The sequence below is a fragment of the Ambystoma mexicanum genome, chromosome 4q (assembly GCF_040938575.1).
Source record: "Ambystoma mexicanum isolate Mex_15411 chromosome 4q, UKY_AmexF1_1, whole genome shotgun sequence".
NCBI classification, from domain to species: domain Eukaryota; kingdom Metazoa; phylum Chordata; class Amphibia; order Caudata; family Ambystomatidae; genus Ambystoma; species Ambystoma mexicanum.
The window spans coordinates 530,378,995-530,393,994 of record NC_090928.1 but is presented as its reverse complement, the minus strand read 5'-3'; the positions used below and the strand labels follow the sequence as shown (position 1 = coordinate 530,393,994).

Below are 15,000 nucleotides of genomic sequence, written 5' to 3'. Positions count from 1 at the left end.
TCTGCCTCTGGCTGATGTGTATTTTCTTTCCAAACTCCACCAGAGCCTATGATTACACAACATCCTATCTGTGGAAAGCGGCAGTGCAGGGATAGGGAAGAAAACTATAGGCATCCAAAGAAGCCCGGCTAGTTCAGTCGGTAGAGCATGAGACTCTTAATCTCAGGGTCGTGGGTTTGAGCCCCACGTTGGGCGTAAACAACTAAAATTGTAGTGCTTTTTGACCAAAAAAATAGAAATTGAAAGTCTCTTTACAATATTTGCAATATTTTCATTGTTAACATGCAATATATGAATGCATGTCTGGATGATGTGTAATGGGGCAATACCATACCTTAATGTATTCACTGTAAAATAAAAAGTATGTATCATCTTATTATAAAATAAAGTGGAGAAAACACAAATAAGACATTTTTTCACACAGGTTCAGTCAGCTATTTCCTGATATTCTTCAAAGCGTTCTGATATTGACTGGTAATTGTGTTTGATACTTTCTTAGACTATTTCTGCCTCTGGCTGATGTGTATTTTCTTTCCAAACTCCACCAGAGCCTATGATTGCACAGCATCCTATCTGTGGAAACCGGCAGTGCAGGGATAGGGAAGAAAACTATAGGCATCCAAAGGAGCCCGGCTAGCTCAGTCGGTAAAGCATGAGACTCTTAATCTCAGGGTCGTGGGTTCGAGCCCGACGTTGGGCGAAAACAACTAAAATTGTAGTGCTTTTTGACCAAAAAAATAGAAATTGAAAGTCTCTTTACAATATTTGCAATATTTTCATTGTTAACATGCAATATATGAATGCATGTCTGGATGATGTGTAATGGGGCAATACCATACCTTAATGTATTCACTGTAAAAGAAAAAGTATGCATCATCTTACTATAAAATAAAGTGGAGAAAACACAAATAAGACTTTTTTCCACACAGGTTTAATAGGCTATTTCCTGATATTCTTCAATGCGTTCTGATATTGACTGGTAATTGTGTTTGATACTTTCTTAGACTATTTCTGCCTCTTGCTGATGTGTATTTTCTTTCCAAACTCCACCAGAGCCTATGATTACACAGCATCCTATCTGTGGAAAGCGGCAGTGGAGGGATAGGGAAGAAAACTATAGGCATCCAAAGGAGCCTGGCTAGCTCAGTCGGTAGAGCATGAGACTCTTAATCTCAGTGTCGTGGGTTCGAGCCCCACGTTGGGCGAAAACAACTAAAATTGTAGTGCTTTTTGACCAAAAAAATAGAAATTGAAAGTCTCTTTGCAATATTTTTATTGTTAACATGCAATATATGAATGCATGTCTGGATGATGTGTAATGGGGCAATACCATATCTTAATGTATTCACTGTAAAAGAAAAAGTATGTATCATCTTACTATAAAATAAAGTGGAGAAAACACAAATAAGACTTTTTTCCACACAGGTTTAATCGGCTATTTCCTGATATTCTTCAAAGCTTTCTGATATTGACTGGTAATTGTGTTTGATACTTTCTTAGACTATTTCTGCCTCTGGCTGATGTGTATTTTCTTTCCAAACTCCACCAGAGCCTATGATTACACAGCATCCTATCTGTGGAAAACGGCAGCGCAGGGATAGGGAAGAAAACTATTATCATCCAAACGAGCCCGGCTAGCTCAGTTGGTAGAGCATGAGACTCTTAATCTCAGGGTCGCGTTGGGCGAAAACAACTAATATTTTAGTGCTTTTTGACCAAAAAAATAGAAATTGAAAGTCTCTTCACAATATTTGCAATATTTTCATTGTTAACATGCAATATATGAATGCATGTCTGGATGATGTGTAATGGGGCAATACCATACCTTAATGTATTCACTGTAAAAGAAAAAGTATGCATCATCTTACTATAAAATAAAGTGGAGAAAACACAAATAAGACTTTTTTCCACACAGGTTTAATCGGCTATTTCCTGATATTCTTCAATGCGTTCTGATATTGACTGGTAATTGTGTTTGATACTTTCTTAGACTATTTCTGCCTCTGGCTGATGTGTATTTTCTTTCCAAACTCCACCAGAGCCTATGATTACACAGCATCTTATCTGTGGAAAGCGGCAGTGCAGGGATAGGGAAGAAAACTATAGGCCTCCAAAGGAGCCCGGCTTGCTCAGTCGGTAGAGCATGAGACTCTTAATCTCAGGGTCGTGGGTGCGAACCCCACGTTGGGCGAAAACAACTAAAATTTTAGTGCTTTTTGACCAAAAAAATAGAAATTGAAAGTCTCTTTACAATATTTGCAATATTTTGATTGTTAACATGCAATATATGAATGCATGTCTGGATGATGTGTAATGGGGCAATACCACACCTTAATGTATTCACTGTAAAAGAAAAAGTATGTATCATCTTACTATAAAATAAAGTGGAGAAAACACAAATAAGACTTTTTTCCACACAGGTTTAATCGGCTATTTCCTGATATTCTTCAAAGCTTTCTGATATTGACTGGTAATTGTGTTTGATACTTTCTTAGACTATTTCTGCCTCTGGCTGATGTGTATTTTCTTTCCAAACTCCACCAGAGCCTATGATTACACAGCATCCTATCTGTGGAAAACGGCAGTGCAGGGATAGGGAAGAAAACTATTATGAACCAAACGAGCCCGGCTAGCTCAGTCGGTAGAGCATGAGACTCTTAATCTCAGGGTCGTGGGTTCGAGCCCCACGTTGGGCGAAAACAACTAAAATTGTAGTGCTTTTTGACCAAAAAAATAGAAATTGAAAGTCTCTTTACAATATTTGCAATATTTTCATTGTTAACATGCAATATATGAATGCATGTCTGGATGATGTGTAATGGGGCAATACCATACCTTAATGTATTCACTGTAAAAGAAAAAGTATGTATCATCTTATTATAAAATAAAGTGGAGAATACACAAATAAGACTTTTTTTCACACAGGTTCAGTCAGCTATTTCCTTATATTCTTCAAAGCGTTCTGATATTGACTGGTAATTGTGTTTGATACTTTCTTAGACTATTTCTGCCTCTGGCTGATGTGTATTTTCTTTCCAAACTCCACCAGAGCCTATGATTACACAGCATCCTATCTGTGGAAACCGGCAGTGCAGGGATAGGGAAGAAAACTATAGGCATCCAAAGGAGCCCGGCTAGCTCAGTCGGTAGAGCATGAGACTCTTAATCTCAGGGTTGTGGGTTCGAGCCCCACGTTGGGTGAAAACAACTAAAATTTTAGTGCTTTTTGACCAAAAAAATAGAAATTGAAAGTCTCTTTGCAATATTTTCATTGTTAACATGCAATATATGAATGCATGTCTGGATGATGTGTAATGGGGCAATACCATACCTTAATGTATTCACTGTAAAAGAAAAAGTATGTATCATCTTACTATAAAATAAAGTGGAGAAAACACAAATAAGACTTTTTTCCACACAGGTTTAATCGGCTATTTCCTGATATTCTTCAATGCGTTCTGATATTGACTGGTAATTGTGTTTGATACTTTCTTAGACTATTTCTGCCTCTGGCTGATGTGTATTTTCTTTCCAAACTCCACCAGAGCCTATGATTACACAGCATCCTATCTGTGGAAAGCGGCAGTGCAGGGATAGGGAAGAAAACTATAAGCATCCAAAGGAGCATGGATAGTTCAGTTGGTAGAGCATGAGACTCTTAATCTCAAGGTCGTGGGTTCGAGCCCCACGTTGGGCGAAAACAACTAAAATTGTAGTGCTTTTTGACCAAAAAAATAGAAATTGAAAGTCTCTTTACAATATTTGCAATATTTTCATTGTTAACATGCAATATATGAATGCATGTCTGGATGATGTGTAATGGGGCAATACCATACCTTAATGTATTCACTGTAAAATAAAAAGTATGTATCATCTTATTATAAAATAAAGTGGAGAAAACACAAATAGGACTTTTTTTCACACAGGTTCAGTCAGCTATTTCCTTATATTCTTCAAAGCGTTCTGATATTGACTGGTAATTGTGTTTGATACTTTCTTAGACTATTTCTGCCTCTGGCTGATGTGTATTTTCTTTCCAAACTCCACCAGAGCCTATGATTACACAGCATCCTATCTGTGGAAACCGGCAGTGCAGGGATAGGGAAGAAAACTATAGGCATCCAAAGGAGCCCGGCTAGCTCAGTCGGTAGAGCATGAGACTCTTAATCTCAGGGTGGTGGTTTCAAGCCCCACGTTGGGTGAAAACAACTAAAATTTTAGTGCTTTTTGACCAAAAAAATAGAAATTGAAAGTCTCTTTACAATATTTGCAATATTTTCATTGTTAACATGCAATGTATCAATGCATGTCTGGATGATGTGTAATGGGGCAATACCATACCTTAATGTATTCACTGTAAAAGAAAAAGTATGCATCATCTTACTATAAAATAAAGTGGAGAAAACACAAATAAGACTTTTTTCCACACAGGTTTAATCGGCTATTTCCTGATATTCTTCAATGCGTTCTGATATTGACTGGTAATTGTGTTTGATACTTTCTTAGACTATTTCTGCCTCTGGCTGATGTGTATTTTCTTTCCAAACTCCACCAGAGCCTATGATTACACAGCATCCTATCTGTGGAAAGCGGCAGTGCAGGGATAGGGAAGAAAACTATAGGCATCCAAAGGAGCCCGGCTAGCTCAGTCGGTAGAGCATGAGACTCTTAATCTCAGGGTCGTGGGTTCGAGCCCCGCGTTGGGCGAAAACAACTAAAATTGTAGTGCTTTTTGACCAAAAAAATAGAAATTGAAAGTCTCTTTACAATATTTGCAATATTTTGATTGTTAACATGCAATATATGAATGCATGTCTGGATGATGTGTAATGGGGCAATACCACACCTTAATGTATTCACTGTAAAAGAAAAAGTATGTATCATCTTACTATAAAATAAAGTGGAGAAAACACAAATAAGACTTTTTTCCACACAGGTTTAATCGGCTATTTCCTGATATTCTTCAATGCGTTCTGATATTGACTGGTAATTGTGTTTGATACTTTCTTAGACTATTTCTGCCTCTGGCTGGTGTGTATTTTCTTTCCAAACTCCACCAGAGCCTATGATTACACAGCATCCTATCTGTGGAAAACGGCAGTGCAGGGATAGGGAAGAAAACTATAAGCATCCAAAGGAGCCCGGCTAGCTCAGTCGGTAGAGCATGAGACTCTTAATCTCAGGGTCGTGGGTTCGAGCCCCACGTTGGGCGTAAACAACTAAAATTGTAGTGCTTTTTGACCAAAAAAATAGAAATTGAAAGTCGCTTTACAATATTTGCAATATTTTCATTGTTAACATGCAATATATGAATGCATGTCTGGATGATGTGTAATGGGGGAATACCATACCTTAATGTATTCACTGTAAAATAAAAAGTATGTTTCATCTTATTATAAAATAAAGTGGAGAAAACACAAATAAGACTTTTTTTCACACAGGTTCAGTCAGCTATTTCCTTATATTCTTCAAAGCGTTCTGATATTGACTGGTAATTGTGTTTGATACTTTCTTAGACTATTTCTGCCTCTGGCTGATGTGTATTTTCTTTCCAAACTCCACCAGAGCCTATGATTACACAGCATCCTATCTGTGGAAACCGGCAGTGCAGGGATAGGGAAGAAAACTATAGGCATCCAAAAGAGCCCGGCTAGTTCAGTCGGTAGAGCATGAGACTCTTAATCTCAGGGTCGTGGGTTCGAGCACCACGTTGGGCGTAAACAACTAAAATTGTAGTGCTTTTTGACCAAAAAAATTGAAATTGAAAGTCTCTTTACAATATTTGCAATATTTTCATTGTTAACATGCAATATATGAATGCATGTCTGGATGATGTGTAATGGGGCAATACCACACCTTAATGTATTCACTGTAAAAGAAAAAGTATGTATCATCTTACTATAAAATAAAAAGGAGAAAACACAAATAAGACTTTTTTCCACACAGGTTTAATCGGCTATTTCCTGATATTCTTCAATGCGTTCTGATATTGACTGGTAATTGTGTTTGATACTTTCTTAGACTATTTCTGCCTCTGGCTGATGTGTATTTTCTTTCCAAACTCCACCAGAGCCTATGATTACACAGCATCCTATCTGTGGAAAGCGGCAGTGCAGGGATAGGGAAGAAAACTATAGGCATCCAAAGGAGCCCGGCTAGCTCAGTCGGTAGAGCATGAGACTCTTAATCTCAGGGTCGTGGGTTCGAGCCCCACGTTGGGCGAAAACAACTAAAATTGTAGTGCTTTTTGACCAAAAAAATAGAAATTGAAAGTCTCTTTACAATATTTGCAATATTTTGATTGTTAACATGCAATATATGAATGCATGTCTGGATGATGTGTAATGGGGCAATACCACACCTTAATGTATTCACTGTAAAAGAAAAAGTATGTATCATCTTACTATAAAATAAAGTGGAGAAAACACAAATAAGACTTTTTTCCACACAGGTTTAATCGGCTATTTCCTGATATTCTTCAATGCGTTCTGATATTGACTGGTAATTGTGTTTGATACTTTCTTAGACTATTTCTGCCTCTGGCTGATGTGTATTTTCTTTCCAAACTCCACCAGAGCCTATGATTACACAGCATCCTATCTGTGGAAAACGGCAGTGCAGGGATAGGGAAGAAAACTATAGGCAGCCAAAGGAGCCCGGCTAGTTCAGTCGGTAGAGCATGAGACTCTTAATCTCAGGGTCGTGGGTTCGAGCCCCACGTTGGGCGTAAACAACTAAAATTGTAGTGCTTTTTGACCAAAAAAATAGAAATTGAAAGTCGCTTTACAATATTTGCAATATTTTCATTGTTAACATGCAATATATGAATGCATGTCTGGATGATGTGTAATGGGGGAATACCATACCTTAATGTATTCACTGTAAAATAAAAAGTATGTTTCATCTTATTATAAAATAAAGTGGAGAAAACACAAATAAGACTTTTTTTCACACAGGTTCAGTCAGCTATTTCCTTATATTCTTCAAAGCGTTCTGATATTGACTGGTAATTGTGTTTGATACTTTCTTAGACTATTTCTGCCTCTGGCTGATGTGTATTTTCTTTCCAAACTCCACCAGAGCCTATGATTACACAACATCCTATCTGTGGAAACCGGCAGTGCAGGGATAGGGAAGAAAACTATAGGCATCCAAAGGAGCCCGGCTAGTTCAGTCGGTAGAGCATGAGACTCTTAATCTCAGGGTCGTGGGTTCGAGCCCCACGTTGGGCGTAAACAACTAAAATTGTAGTGCTTTTTGACCAAAAAAATTGAAATTGAAAGTCTCTTTACAATATTTGCAATATTTTCATTGTTAACATGCAATATATGAATGCATGTCTGGATGATGTGTAATGGGGCAATACCACACCTTAATGTATTCACTGTAAAAGAAAAAGTATGTATCATCTTACTATAAAATAAAAAGGAGAAAACACAAATAAGACTTTTTTCCACACAGGTTTAATCGGCTATTTCCTGATATTCTTCAATGCGTTCTGATATTGACTGGTAATTGTGTTTGATACTTTCTTAGACTATTTCTGCCTCTGGCTGATGTGTATTTTCTTTCCAAACTCCACCAGAGCCTATGATTACACAGCATCCTATCTGTGGAAAACGGCAGTGCAGGGATAGGGAAGAAAACTATAGGCAGCCAAAAGAGCCCGGCTAGTTCAGTCGGTAGAGCATGAGACTCTTAATCTCAGGGTCGTGGGTTCGAGCCCCACGTTGGGCGTAAACAACTAAAATTGTAGTGCTTTTTGACCAAAAAAATAGAAATTGAAAGTCGCTTTACAATATTTGCAATATTTTCATTGTTAACATGCAATATATGAATGCATGTCTGGATGATGTGTAATGGGGCAATACCACACCTTAATGTATTCACTGTACAAGAAAAAGTATGTATCATCTTACTATAAAATAAAAAGGAGAAAACACAAATAAGACTTTTTTCCACACAGGTTCAATCGGCTATTTCCTGATATTCTTCAATGCGTTCTGATATTGACTGGTAATTGTGTTTGATACTTTCTTAGACTATTTCTGCCTCTGGCTGATGTGTATTTTCTTTCCAAACTCCACCAGAGCCTATGATTACACAACATCCTATCTGTGGAAACCGGCAGTGCAGGGATAGGGAAGAAAACTATAGGCATCCAAAAGAGCCCGGCTAGTTCAGTCGGTAGAGCATGAGACTCTTAATCTCAGGGTCGTGGGTTCGAGCCCCACGTTGGGCGTAAACAACTAAAATTGTAGTGCTTTTTGACCAAAAAAATTGAAATTGAAAGTCTCTTTACAATATTTGCAATATTTTCATTGTTAACATGCAATATATGAATGCATGTCTGGATGATGTGTAATGGGGCAATACCACACCTTAATGTATTCACTGTAAAAGAAAAAGTATGTATCATCTTACTATAAAATAAAAAGGAGAAAACACAAATAAGACTTTTTTCCACACAGGTTTAATCGGCTATTTCCTGATATTCTTCAATGCGTTCTGATATTGACTGGTAATTGTGTTTGATACTTTCTTAGACTATTTCTGCCTCTGGCTGATGTGTATTTTCTTTCCAAACTCCACCAGAGCCTATGATTACACAGCATCCTATCTGTGGAAAGCGGCAGTGCAGGGATAGGGAAGAAAACTATAGGCATCCAAAGGAGCCCGGCTAGCTCAGTCGGTAGAGCATGAGACTCTTAATCTCAGGGTCGTGGGTTCGAGCCCCACGTTGGGCGAAAACAACTAAAATTGTAGTGCTTTTGACCAAAAAAATAGAAATTGAAAGTCTCTTTACAATATTTGCAATATTTTCATTGTTAACATGCAATATATGAATGCATGTCTGGATAATGTGTAATGGGGCAATACCATACCTTAATGTATTCACTGTAAAAGAAAAAGTATGTATCATCTTACTATAAAATAAAGTGGAGAAAACACAAATAAGACTTTTTTCCACACAGGTTTAATCGGCTATTTCCTGGTATTCTTCAATGCGTTCTGATATTGACTGGTAATTGTGTTTGATACTTTCTTAGACTATTTCTGCCTCTGGCTGATGTGTATTTTCTTTCCAAACTCCACCAGAGCCTATGATTACACAGCATCCTATCTGTGGAAAGCGGCAGTGCAGGGATAGGGAAGAAAACTATAGGCATCCAAAGGAGCCCGGCTAGCTCAGTCGGTAGAGCATGAGACTCTTAATCTCAGGGTCGCGTTGGGCGAAAACAACTAAAATTTTAGTGCTTTTTGACCAAAAAAATAGAAATTGAAAGTCTCTTCACAATATTTGCAATATTTTCATTGTTAACATGCAATATATGAATGCATGTCTGGATGATGTGTAATGGGGCAATACCATACCTTAATGTATTCACTGTAAAAGAAAAAGTATGCATCATCTTACTATAAAATAAAGTGGAGAAAACACAAATAAGACTTTTTTCCACACAGGTTTAATAGGCTATTTCCTGATATTCTTCAATGCGTTCTGATATTTACTGGTAATTGTGTTTGATACTTTCTTAGACTATTTCTGCCTCTGGCTGATGTGTATTTTCTTTCCAAACTCCACCAGAGCCTATGATTACACAGCATCCTATCTGTGGAAAGCGGCAGTGGAGGGATAGGGAAGAAAACTATAGGCATCCAAAGGAGCCTGGCTAGCTCAGTCGGTAGAGCATGAGACTCTTAATCTCAGGGTCGTGGGTTCGAGCCCCACGTTGGACGAAAACAACTAAAATTGTAGTGCTTTTTGACCAAAAAAAATAGAAATTGAAAGTCTCTTTACAATATTTGCAATATTTTCATTGTTAACATGCAATATATGAATGCATGTCTGGATGATGTGTAATGGGGCAATACCATACCTTAATGTATTCACTGTAAAAGAAAAAGTATCTATCATCTTATTATAAAATAAAGTGGAGAAAACACAAATAAGACATTTTTTCACACAGGTTCAGTCAGCTATTTCCTGATATTCTTCAAAGCGTTCTGATATTGACTGGTAATTGTGTTTGATACTTTCTTAGACTATTTCTGCCTCTGGCTGATGTGTATTTTCTTTCCAAACTCCACCAGAGCCTATGATTGCACAGCATCCTATCTGTGGAAACCGGCAGTGCAGGGATAGGGAAGAAAACTATAGGCATCCAAAAGAGCCCGCCCGGCTAGCTCAGTTGGTAGAGCATGAGACTCTTAATCTCAGGGTCGTGGGTTCGAGCCCCACGTTGGGTGAAAACAACTAAAATTGTAGTGCTTTTTGACCAAAAAAATAGAAATTGAAAGTCTCTACAATATTTGCAATATTTTCATTGTTAACATGCAATATATGAATGCATGTCTGGATGATGTGTAATGGGGCAATACCATACCTTAATGTATTCACTGTAAAAGAAAAAGTATGTATCATCTTATTATAAAATAAAGTGGAGAAAACACAAATAAGACTTTTTTTCACACAGGTTCAGTCAGCTATTTCCTGATATTCTTCAAAGCGTTCTGATATTGACTGGTAATTGTGTTTGATACTTTCTTAGACTATTTCTGCCTCTGGCTGTTGTGTATTTTCTTTCCAAACTCCACCAGAGCCTATGATTGCACAGCATCCTATCTGTGGAAACCGGCAGTGCAGGGATATCGAAGAAAACTATAGGCATCCAAAGGAGCCCAGCTAGCTCAGTTGGTAGAGCATGAGACTCTTAATCTCAGGGTCGTGGGTTCGAGCCCCACGTTGGGCGAAAACAACTAAAATTGTAGTGCTTTTTGACCAAAAAAATAGAAATTGAAAGTCTCTTTGCAATATTTTCATTGTTAACATGCAATATATGAATGCATGTCTGGATGATTTGTAATGGGGCAATACCATACCTTAATGTATTCACTGTAAAAGAAAAAGTATGTATCATCTTACTATAAAATAAAGTTGAGAAAACACAAATAAGACTTTTTTCCACACAGGTTTAATCGGCTATTTCCTGGTATTCTTCAATGCGTTCTGATATTGACTGGTAATTGTGTTTGATACTTTCTTAGACTATTTCTGCCTCTGGCTGATGTGTATTTTCTTTCCAAACTCCACCAGAGCCTATGATTACACAGCATCCTATCTGTGGAAAGCGGCAGTGCAGGGATAGGGAAGAAAACTATAGGCATCCAAAGGAGCCCGGCTAGCTCAGTCGGTAGAGCATGAGACTCTTAATCTCAGGGTCGCGTTGGGCGAAAACAACTAAAATTTTAGTGCTTTTTGACCAAAAAAATAGAAATTGAAAGTCTCTATACAATATTTGCAATATTTTCATTGTTAACATGTAATATATGAATGCATGTCTGGATGATGTGTAATGGGGCAATACCATACCTTAATGTATTCACTGTAAAAGAAAAAGTATGCATCATCTTACTATAAAATAAAGTGGAGAAAACACAAATAAGACTTTTTTCCACACAGGTTTAATAGGCTATTTCCTGATATTCTTCAATGCGTTCTGATATTTACTGGTAATTGTGTTTGATACTTTCTTAGACTATTTCTGCCTCTTGCTGATGTGTATTTTCTTTCCAAACTCCACCAGAGCCTATGATTACACAGCATCCTATCTGTGGAAAGCGGCAGTGCAGGGATAGGGAAGAAAACTATAGGCATCCAAAGGAGCCTGGCTAGCTCAGTCGGTAGAGCATGAGACTCTTAATCTCAGGGTCGTGGGTTCAAGCCCCACGTTGGGCGAAAACAACTAAAATTGTAGTGCTTTTTGACCAAAAAAATACATCCTATCTGTGGAAAACGGCAGTGCAGGGATAGGGAAGAAAACTATAGGCATCCAAAGGAGCCCGGCTAGCTCAGTTGGTAGAGCATGCGACTCTTAATCTCAGGGTCGTGGGTTCTAGCCCCACGTTGGGCGAAAACAACTAATATTTTAGTGCTTTTTGACCAAAAAAATAGAAATTGAAAGTCTCTTTACAATATTTGCAATATTTTGATTGTTAACATGCAATATATGAATGCATGTCTGGATGATGTGTAATGGGGCAATACCACACCTTAATGTATTCACTGTAAAAGATAAAGTATGTATCATCTTACTATAAAATAAAGTGGAGAAAACACGAATAAGACTTTTTTCCACACAGGTTTAATCGGCTATTTCCTGATATTCTTCAATGCGTTCTGATATTGACTGGTAATTGTGTTTGATACTTTCTTAGACTATTTCTGCCTCTGGCTGATGTGTATTTTCTTTCCAAACTCCACCAGAGCCTATGATTACACCGCATCCTATCTGTGGAAAACGGCAGTGCAGGGATAGGGAAGAAAACTATAGGCATCAAAAGGAGCCCGGCTAGTTCAGTCGGTAGAGCATGAGACTCTTAATCTCCGGGTCGTGGGTTCGAGCCCCACGTTGGGCGTAAACAACTAAAATTGTAGTGCTTTTTGACCAAAAACATAGAAATTGAAAGTCTCTTTACAATATTTGCAATATTTTCATTGTTAACATGCAATATATGAATGCATGTCTGGATGATGTGTAATGGGGCAATACCATACCTTAATGTATTCACTGTAAAATAAAAAGTATGTATCATCTTATTATAAAATAAAGTGGAGAAAACACAAATAAGACTTTTTTTCACACAGGTTCAGTCAGCTATTTCCTTATATTCTTCAAAGCGTTCTGATATTGACTGTTAATTGTGTTTGATACTTTCTTAGACTATTTCTGCCTCTGGCTGATGTGTATTTTCTTTCCAAACTCCACCAGAGCCTATGATTGCACAGCATCCTATCTGTGGAAACCGGCAGTGCAGGGATATCGAAGAAAACTATAGGCATCCAAAGGAGCCCAGCTAGCTCAGTTGGTAGAGCATGAGACTCTTAATCTCAGGGTGGTGGGTTCGAGCCCCACGTTGGGCGAAAACAACTAAAATTGTAGTGCTTTTTGACCAAAAAAATAGAAATTGAAAGTCTCTTTGCAATATTTTCATTGTTAACATGCAATATATGAATGCATGTCTGGATGATGTGTAATGGGGCAATACCATACCTTAATGTATTCACTGTAAAAGAAAAAGTATGCATCATCTTACTATAAAATAAAGTGGAGAAAACACAAATAAGACTTTTTTCCACACAGGTTTAATAGGCTATTTCCTGATATTCTTCAATGCGTTCTGATATTTACTGGTAATTGTGTTTGATACTTTCTTAGACTATTTCTGCCTCTTGCTGATGTGTATTTTCTTTCCAAACTCCACCAGAGCCTATGATTACACAGCATCCTATCTGTGGAAAGCGGCAGTGGAGGGATAGGGAAGAAAACTATAGGCATCCAAAGGAGCCTGGCTAGCTCAGTCGGTAGAGCATGAGACTCTTAATCTCAGGGTCGTGGGTTCAAGCCCCACGTTGGTCGAAAACAACTAAAATTGTAGTGCTTTTTGACCAAAAAAATACATCCTATCTGTGGAAAACGGCAGTGCAGGGATAGGGAAGAAAACTATAGGCATCCAAAGGAGCCCGGCTAGCTCAGTTGGTAGAGCATGCGACTCTTAATCTCAGGGTCGTGGGTTCGAGCCCCACGTTGGGCGAAAACAACTAATATTTTAGTGCTTTTTGACCAAAAAAATAGAAATTGAAAGTCTCTTTACAATATTTGCAATATTTTGATTGTTAACATGCAATATATGAATGCATGTCTGGATGATGTGTAATGGGGCAATACCACACCTTAATGTATTCACTGTAAAAGATAAAGTATGTATCATCTTACTATAAAATAAAGTGGAGAAAACACAAATAAGACTTTTTTCCACACAGGTTTAATCGGCTATTTCCTGATATTCTTCAATGCGTTCTGATATTGACTGGTAATTGTGTTTGATACTTTCTTAGACTATTTCTGCCTCTGGCTGATGTGTATTTTCTTTCCAAACTCCACCAGAGCCTATGATTACACCGCATCCTATCTGTGGAAAACGGCAGTGCAGGGATAGGGAAGAAAACTATAGGCATCAAAAGGAGCCCGGCTAGTTCAGTCGGTAGAGCATGAGACTCTTAATCTCCGGGTCGTGGGTTCGAGCCCCACGTTGGGCGTAGACAACTAAAATTGTAGTGCTTTTTGACCAAAAACATAGAAATTGAAAGTCTCTTTACAATATTTGCAATATTTTCATTGTTAACATGCAATATATGAATGCATGTCTGGATGATGTGTAATGGGGCAATACCATACCTTAATGTATTCACTGTAAAATAAAAAGTATGTATCATCTTATTATAAAATAAAGTGGAGAAAACACAAATAAGACTTTTTTTCACACAGGTTCAGTCAGCTATTTCCTTATATTCTTCAAAGCGTTCTGATATTGACTGGTAATTGTGTTTGATACTTTCTTAGACTATTTCTGCCTCTGGCTGATGTGTATTTTCTTTCCAAACTCCACCAGAGCCTATGATTACACAGCATCCTATCTGTGGAAAGCGGCAGTGCAGGGATAGGGAAGAAAACTATAGGCATCCAAAGGAGCCCGGCTAGCTCAGTCGGTAGAGCATGAGACTCTTAATCTCAGGGTCGCGTTGGGCGAAAACAACTAAAATTTTAGTGCTTTTTGACCAAAAAAATAGAAATTGAAAGTCTCTATACAATATTTGCAATATTTTCATTGTTAACATGCAATATATGAATGCATGTCTGGATGATGTGTAATGGGGCAATACCATACCTTAATGTATTCACTGTAAAAGAAAAAGTATGCATCATCTTACTATAAAATAAAGTGGAGAAAACACAAATAAGACTTTTTTCCACACAGGTTTAATAGGCTATTTCCTGATATTCTTCAATGCGTTCTGATATTTACTGGTAATTGTGTTTGATACTTTCTTAGACTATTTCTGCCTCTTGCTGATGTGTATTTTCTTTCCAAACTCCACCAGAGCCTATGATTACACAGCATCCTATCTGTGGAAAGCGGCAGTGGAGGGATAGGGAA

The 15,000-nt window shown here is 37.8% G+C and overlaps 1 non-coding gene across 1 annotated transcript; it reads left to right on the top strand.

The window, feature by feature from the left end:
• Positions 1-10,681: 10,681 nt before the first annotated feature.
• On the top strand, positions 10,682-10,754 carry TRNAK-CUU (transfer RNA lysine (anticodon CUU)). The gene has a single exon. It is a non-coding gene; the product is annotated as a tRNA-Lys (tRNA).
• Positions 10,755-15,000: the final 4,246 nt, after the last annotated feature.